Source organism: Oryzias melastigma, linkage group LG19 (assembly GCF_002922805.2).
Source record: "Oryzias melastigma strain HK-1 linkage group LG19, ASM292280v2, whole genome shotgun sequence".
NCBI classification, from domain to species: Eukaryota; Metazoa; Chordata; class Actinopteri; order Beloniformes; family Adrianichthyidae; genus Oryzias; species Oryzias melastigma.
This window is the reverse complement of record NC_050530.1, coordinates 18,308,427-18,317,394: the sequence shown is the minus strand read 5'-3', so window position 1 is coordinate 18,317,394 and position 8,968 is coordinate 18,308,427.

Here is an 8,968-nt window from a genome sequence, read left to right as displayed (position 1 = left end):
TTAATATATTACAGAAAAGTCTCTTAATTTCCATAATGTAAACTTTCATGAAATATATATTCAAGGACAACTAGTTGATTGATTTCTAGTATTTTTTTGTACATTTTAACATAACTTTGAGTTCCAGCTCATAAAACTCTCAGAAACAGGATTTCAGAAAATGATAAAGCTGTGTACAAAATCACCTTTTACTTCTCTGTTTAAAAAAAATAAATTAAATAAAGACAGAGATTAAGATCACATTGTACCAATCAAAATAATTATTCTTGAAAGAATATGTCCATCTTCAATTCTTCAATACACTGAAAAAAGGTGAAACATTGGATCAAATTTCTGTAATTTGTCACATTTAGAAATATAATTTTTTATCTAATTCAAATTTTGAGTTTTTAAATGTAACAAATTACAGAGCTTTTTATAATTGATCCAATGTTTCACTTTTTACAGTACTATGATCAGGAGCTTCTGGAAGATTAAATCTGCATCTTCATCCAGATCCTCAATCATTAGGTCATTAGGGAAACAGTCCTCAATCCATATTCTATGAAAGTTTAATGTTTGAATCAGATTATGGCAATGAATACACTTTTTCATGATATTCCAGTTTTTTAGAAATGGTTTGTAATTGAAAATAAATTCAGGCTAGAAGAGGGGAAGCCATCTTCTGCAGTGTGCACAGCTCCTGAAAATCACTCGTAGACAGTTGTTTTTATTCTAACTTGTGGAGTTTAGAGCATTTAGTGCATATTAAACGTTGCTGCACATAACTGTGTATTAATGTTTGTCCCGAAATATTCTAATTTTCTGCTTAAATAACACCTTGTTTAAGATTTGTAATAGTTGATCAGTCAGTTGCAAGGATTTTTATGGTTAAAAATGTTGCATTTTGATGTGTGCTAATAGAACAGTGGTACATTGTGATGCTTTGACACACAATAATTTGTTCTAGGACTTCATTTGAACACATTCACGTAGAAAACCAATTATAATTGGGGGTTATAATGTTAGAAAGTACAACTATTCAGCTGCTGCATTTAATTTTTGGTTGTAACAACAATGTAAAACCTCTATCATCCTTGAGACATGACCTTTTGTGTCACTGCTTTTCACATTTTGTTCATAAAGCACAAAAATAACATGAGCACATTTTCTCACCCTCAACAACTAATTTCTTAAACAAGGAGTTCAAGTCTGATATAATTCTAGACACCTTCAAAGCAGTACATTTTGTTTCTTTGCCGACTTGGACAAGAAAATTATGGAGAAAAAATAGTATCACCTCGATTTGTGTGTGTGCAATTCTTGATTTGAGTGTAACTTTGGATTTGTGTGTGTGCAATTCTTGATTCGTAACTCATATAATACATTGTTTGCACAAGTACTAAATTACTAAATAAAAAAAATACGAAATATAATTTACAAATTAAAATTACAACAGCTACAAACTAAATTACGCATAAATCTTTGAAAATCACGCACGAATCATTTGTTACGCACACAAAACTACATTTACGCACAAATCTGAGGTGAGACTCTTCATGTCTCCAAGATTTGTCCACGAGAGATACATTTAAATGCTGCTAAAGTGCTGGGTCCTTACAGTTTTCTTGACATTTTCTCAATTTCCTAAACGGATATGCCTGATAATTAATATAAACAGTCTAAATAAGCATTTTAAAACTCTTTTTTTCCCATTTTAAAATAAAAATATTTTCCAGAAACCAGAACTCTCCACTTCTCCGCAGTGAATGCGGTGGCAAAAGGCAGCTCACCGGCCCGTCTTAATGTGTTTTAAAATCAAGTATTTTGAATTTTTTGCATTAATTATTTTTTTTGAAAAGTGAGAAAATATAAAGTTTTTACCAGATAATATTATTCACAATCTAAGTTCAAAGCAGCTGATAAGAAAACTGTGATGACCCAGCATTCTAGCAGCATTAGAACGAATCTTGGACATGTGAAAAGAGTCACACATCAGTTTTATGCGTAAATTAGGTTTTATGTGTGTAACAAGTGATTCATGCATATTTATTTTTAAATATATGTGTGTATAGTTAATTGTTGTAGCTGTTGTAACTTTAATTTGTGCGAGTATAAAATGTATTATTTGAATTTTGTATTTTTTGTACTTATGATACTTTTTTTCTTTCCTTAGAAAATAGTCTTTAAAAACAAAAGCACAAGATCAAATGAGATACTGTAACTGTATCAGTTACTTTTAAAGTAATACATTTGCATTTCTCAATTTTCAAAGTTGCATTTATGTGTTTTAATCATTTTAGCTACATTCCAACCATTTATTTAATATTTCTTTGCAGTTGTAAATATTTTATTTTTCAACAGATATTTATCCAAGACATATTCCAAGCTTAATATAGGAAACAATTTTCTAATTCTTCGTTTTCCTTTTTTTTCTCCTCTTCGTCTTTTTTTTCTGTCTCCTTGCGATGATTTACGGCGGAACATTTGCCACCGTGATGCTGTCCTCTAATCACTCACCGAAATGACTCCAGAGCATCGCGGCTGCAAGCTGCCAGCCGGTGAAAAGTGTCTGCATTGCAGAAAAGATAGAGGTCTGGTGACAAAGAAAAATGGAAAGATGCAGGGAAGGTGAAAAAGGAGGCAAAAGCTTTTATTTTTCCCCTCCTGTCACGTTGACATTTCACAGTTATAAAGGAAAGAGGCGACAGGGATTGTGAGGTTGCTTTGTGATGGAGGCTTTGACGAGCCAGAAATCTTTAACTGTGAGGAAGCCTTTGTAACACGTTTAGTTGTGCAAAAACGGATTTAGATTCACGATAAGATGAAGAAAATCAGCAGCTCTTAAGCTACGTTCACATCACCCTCAGGCTTAAGCGATTACTTCCAGTGAAAAGTTTATGTAAACATACGTTTCAGGTTAACATATGCAAAACTCTTGTGTTCAGTCATTGCTACGCGAGTTTCTATGACTGTTTATGGGCTCAAATTACAAAACATGACTGAACGTGCATTGAAAGTTGAACCAGGTCAAACTTTGACCAATCAGGGACCTGGATTTGGTTAAGACAGGATTCAACAGAAATGCCAACTGTTTGAAAGTTGAACATAAAGGAGAAACTGGAATTATATGACACCAAGTCTTTATTTATCGGAATAGAGCTGTGAAAGAAAAAGTCCAGAGCAAGATCTACCAGATTTGAACCACTTTGGATTTTGGAAATGGTTTATTTCAAGCAAACAAAGCAAAAACAATACCAAAACTGAGACAAACAGATAATTAGTCATAAAATTGAAAGGAAAATACGTCCGCATACACCTGTAAGTAATTCAACTTTTAAGTAACTATTTAAAATTGTTACAAGAAGTTCAGTAGATTGCTTGAGAGGGAATGGGAGGAAGAGATTTTTTTGAGGAAAGCGGTACTTAACTTTAAGTTTTTGGTTTTATTAAAAAACACAGATTCAGGTAAAAAAAAAATCTATAAGTATCAATACAGCACATGACAAAGATGAAGTACACAATGATTATGTAAAAAGACATAACGATATTTTTAAAATCATCATAACTTTGGTAGATCAGTATCAAAAATCTGTGCAGATTATTTTTTATTAGAGAAAATATCTATAAAAACAGGACAATTGAAGATATGATTTTTACAAAATACGTATTTGATCATCATCAGAATGTATTAATTTAAATCACAGATCAAGAAACAAAGTCAAGTGATATAATTAGAAAGCAATGACTTTAATCGTCTTCGATAAGTGATTTTTTTTTTTTCCTTTTCATTTTATTTATTTTTTGGGTCTGTCGGTGTCCTTGTCACAGATGATCCGAGTTACAGATCTGATGATGAGGTAAAACAAAAGTCTATATTCTGTCAATTGTCCAAGGTTGGTATTCCTTCTTATTGACAGCCGTCCTTCTGGTTTTAACCAAGTTCTCTCCGCTGTAATGTCTGCAGACAGTGTTTGCTGATGTCCTCATCCTTCTGCAGGTGTTATCAGAGCTGCTCAATCAGTTGAAGTCAAATGTCTGCAGGTCAGAACTCTCTGATGTGAATCAGGGTCAAGGTTGACTTTTAGAGACAGAGCAGATCCCATTTGCCATGATTTTCTTGAAATTATGTTTGACTCTTCTATTTATTTCTGCATTTGTCTGCTCAGAGGTCCGTGATTGAATATTTCTCAAAGGCTTTCATGTAGTTGACAAACATAACCTTGGATTGGTCCAGTGGACAGAGTTGTTTAATCAAGATTTTCCACCCAAGTGTTCTGGCATGCTTAACCTTTTTAGCATTCTTTCTAGTCAGATGGTCAAAAGATAAACAGGAGATCATTTCCTTTGGTTCCTTAGATCTAGTTTGTGTTTTTGATTCACAAATCTGATGAGGATCACTGCTTAGTCTATGCTTTAATGCTCAAAATAAGTGTTGCAAAACTGTTGCTGGCAATCACACAGTTCTGATGATTGGCTGGAAGGTTTGCCTGATTTTTCTTTTTTTTTTCCATATCTGTAAGTGATTTTATTTTTGCGGATGAGGTTTGACAGCTCAGCCCTTCAGATCGCTCCACAGATTCTCTGTGGGATTAATCTGCTGGGATTAGCTCAGCCACTCCAGGACTTCACTGTTCTCCTTCTCTCTGTTACTGATGATCAGTCTGTGTCACCTTCATTTCCTTTTCCTGCCATTTTCGAATCTGACATTTCAAAAAACATTACATTTTAAGTGGGCTGCACGGTGGCGCAGTGGTTAGCGCTCTTGCCTCACAGCGAGAAGGCCCCGGTTCGAATCCCGGCTGGGACCTTTCTGTGTGGAGTTTGCATGTTCTCTCCGTGCATGCGTGGGTTTTCACCGGGGACTCCGGCTTCCTCCCACCGTCCAAAAACATGCTTCATAGGTTAATTGGTGACTCTAAATTGCCCCTAGGTGTGAATGTGGGAGTGAATGTGTGTGTGATTGAGGCCCTGAGACAGACTGGCGACCTGTCCAGGGTGTACCCCGCCTTCGCCCATCAGTGGCCGGGATAGGCTCCGGCACCCCCGCAACCCCGAAAGGGACAAAGCGGTCAAGATGCTGGATGGATGGATGGATTACATTTTAAGTATTTTTTTCTTATTTAAAAAAGAATAAAATTTATTTTCTACCCTCTACCTGCAATACTTTTCATTTATCTAAGCAAACTTAAAAAAACAACAGTAAAATACGTTTTTTGTAAGACATTGGGAGTAGAGGACAGTAAGATAAGTAGGTTATGGGTCAGTGGGTAAGAACAAAGATGTTGGAGAAAACAAATGTTGCTTCGATGTGAAACAACAGGAGCCGACAGTGTCACACTGTGCACAGCCCGCCCTCATACTGAAAATGACAGAGCAGATTGGATATTCCACACTCTGAAAGTTTAATGTCATTTTGTTCCAAAGCATGCATAAAACATTACACAAACGTACAAGCAAACAGCAATTTTCAGTGCAAAGATCTGCTTAGTTTGTTTGCCACAGCTTGTTTTTACATGATATCTGAGAAATTTGTTAAAAAACATATATATATAGATGTGTTTTTTTTTTTCTTTTCAGTGAGCGTTGCAAACTCCTGCGACATGTTTGTCTATTCCCCCCCAAGTGTTTGTCATATTGTGTATGTGGAGATAATTAATTAGATCTCCGCTGGAATCACTCAGACAAACACTTCCCCAACAAAGCAGATATTTGGTGTGACAGCACCGCGCATGAGAGACGGCAGCTCAGCGTTCACCTTCCTGCTTTTCCTCCTCGGCTGACTCGCTTTAACCAAATTGGAGCTCTGCAAGTATAGTTTGTTTTCATTCCAGGTTGTGAATGAAATATACAATATCTGTGTTTGAAGGCATGCAGCAACACGAAGAATCTTGTTGCTTTTGGTGTTAATTGAAGTCGACAAGATGGGTGCTTTCTTTGTGTTTCTGCTTCTCTACTTAAAGGATTATATACAGGACAGGAAATCATGTAAACAATGCATAAAACAAGTGTTTCCAATGGTTTTTCAAACTCTAGGAAGCATCTAGCTCTGCAAGCTTTTCTTCTACATGGTGGCTAAACTGAACCACTTTGTGATGGTATCATTGTAAAATACAAATGAGTAAAGAAAACAACACAAAATACAGAAATATGACAACAAAAATTCCCATTCTGATCATCTTTTGATCTATTTTCAAAGCATTTTTGGTCTTTTATTGATTATTATAAATTTTTTACGCAAAATCAAAAAAGCTGTGTTGTGTTCTAGGACACAGTTCCTACAGATGCTCCTAATTCACAGTGATTTGAATAAAGAAATATTCAGAAATGCAATTGTGAGCTTAATTTTCTCAATATATGTCCTCCATCATCAGAAAATGTCACCAAAACATATTAAAAACACTATTTTCACTGGAGAGGTTCTTCAAATGTAACGCCTAAATGTATTTACTGTAGATGAATCCCTTTGGGAAAATTCAAACCTAATTTATTTTAGGAGTAACCTATTAGTAATACAGTGATGCAGAAGATCTAACATTCTAGCGTTATCACACATTTACTTGATTACAAGTGAGCAAAATTCAGATAAGCATCCCTTTCTTTCTGCTTCACAGCAGTTCCTCCGTCCCCAGACTCTTTTGTGTCCAGTAGATCTTCTATTATCCTCAAACAAAGACTCTTTTGTGGTGAATTACAGCCAGAAACAAGAGGCTCGCATCGCCTTCTCACTAGTAATTTGTGTCTCTATTAGACGGTTCTGTTCGCCGCGGTTTAACGGTCAGAGGCGTGTGCCCAGAGGTCAAACTGGGGTCAATCTTTAACTATGACAGGTCAATATGGTGGTAATAAAGACGGATGAGTTTGTTGATTTGATTTGTTGAGAGGAGTGCTGCATTGAAAGCACGTGTTGGCACAGACAGCATCTACCTCGCACACATATGCAGAACATGTAAACAAACCAACAGCGGCAAACAAGGTCACGGGCTGCATGGGTTTGATCAAAGCGCAGCTCCAGCTGAGTGGCGTGGAGACGGTGCTGCAGCGGAGGAGGATCTGCCACAGAGAGGAGGCTGATAAGTCCCGCTCCACATTCATGACACAGACGAGCAAAATGTCCAGCTCAGTGGATTTCCAGCATCTACGCTAGCAAAAATGAGACAGATGAATCCCTCTTAAGCTGCCCCCCCACGCTCCTGTTTACGCTCCACAATACAGCAGGATCACAGCAGGGGGGATCTGTCAAAGTCTTGAAGATGTTTGCCTTCATTATACCTTTTTCAAATCCCATTATGTAAAGATGATTATAAATGTGCGACAGCACTGAAAAGGAAAAGGTCATCGAATGCTGGGAGCTCACAATTGAATCTATGAGGGGTCAGAGAGACAGTGAAGTATTGAAGTTACAGGGAAGAAAAGGAGAATTTGATATTTGTAAAACATTGTGTACAGAAACTTGTCAACTAATAGTGTTTTCTTAAAGTTTTTGTGACTTTTTCCACATTTATGCATTATAAGGTTTATGTTACATGTATTTGTTAACTTCAGTTCACTTACTTGCACAAAAATATGTTTCATAACCACACAAGCAACAAATGTGCAAACAAGAACACAACACGGCTCATTACTGGTCTGCAACCTGCTGCTCCAGAGCCACCACTCTTTCTTTTGCTACAGAAAAATAACATAATAGTATTATTTCATTATATAAGTTAAGTTTATAAATGTATGACTGAGCAGCACCTGGAAGAGAAACTAAATGTTTTTACTTGGGCTGGGAATCAATTAAAAGAAATGGACCAATTTATCAAATTTTTACATTATTTTTCAACCACTTATCTGCAAATAATCACAACATGAAATCACACAAAACTGTAAATATGTAACATTTATTTTTAATTAACCCAGAAATGTAATTTGTGTTCAAAACACATCAACAGTAAGATAAGTAGAACTCTGTAGACCTCCAAGAAAGTCGAGGCCATGCACTACACCATGGATCAAATTGTCAATTTTTTTGTGAAAAAGCCATCTAAACAAAAAAAATTACAAGACTAAAGTACTAAAAACCGATTAAATATTTACTGCTTTTACTACAACCACAGTATTATTATTTGTATGTCAGTATTTCAACGCACGCTGTGGACTGAACCGCCGAGACAAAGCGAAGGATTGCTGCTCTGTGAGGTTTGATTAATTTGCATTAATACATTTTAACGCGTTCATTCTTTTTTGAGTAATCTCGTACATTAATGTGTTAACTTTCACAGCCCTATTTTCTACACCCCTGCTGACTACATCTTGTTTGCTCTGTGCTTCCTCCTAGAATACACTGATTTCAAATACTAAGCAAAACTTTGGTAAAAAGTCCGATCCTTTATTAGTTTAAAGCTCATATTATCTTGTGCTGTCCAGAGCTGCACTAGGATGATCCCATCTGGCACACGGCGTCTTTTATTTTGAAAGGAAATCATACAAACTTCAGTCAAACGTAAAAAATAATTTTACATGTTAAAAAAAAATGCTGTTTTTTTCATATTTTTGTTTTTATTCACCCCACAAAAGAAAGATAATTCGTATTTATTACTTAAAAAGATACATTGTAATAAATGCAAAGCAGTATCAAAATAAGACTTTTTTACAAAGTTTGGACATTATTTATTGATTAGGTGCAATTAATACTTAGAGCATTTTGCCGGCTGTCCGCTCTGATCACAAACCCTAATCAGACGGAGGAAACTCAATCTGAAGATGTTAGAATGCAAAACAACTTCTGGTTGAAAAGGTGAACAAGCTAACTTTTCCATTTTTTAATTTTGTTTCATTTTCTGTTATTTTGGAATGACATTTTGGTATCTGTATTTTATCTTTCTAAAATGTGATGTTTTTTTTATTATGAATTGTTTTTCTTTTTTAATTGTCATTGATCTCTACCAAATATTTTTGCTATGACTGATTTACAGATGTAATTTGCACTTAAGGGCCACCGTAC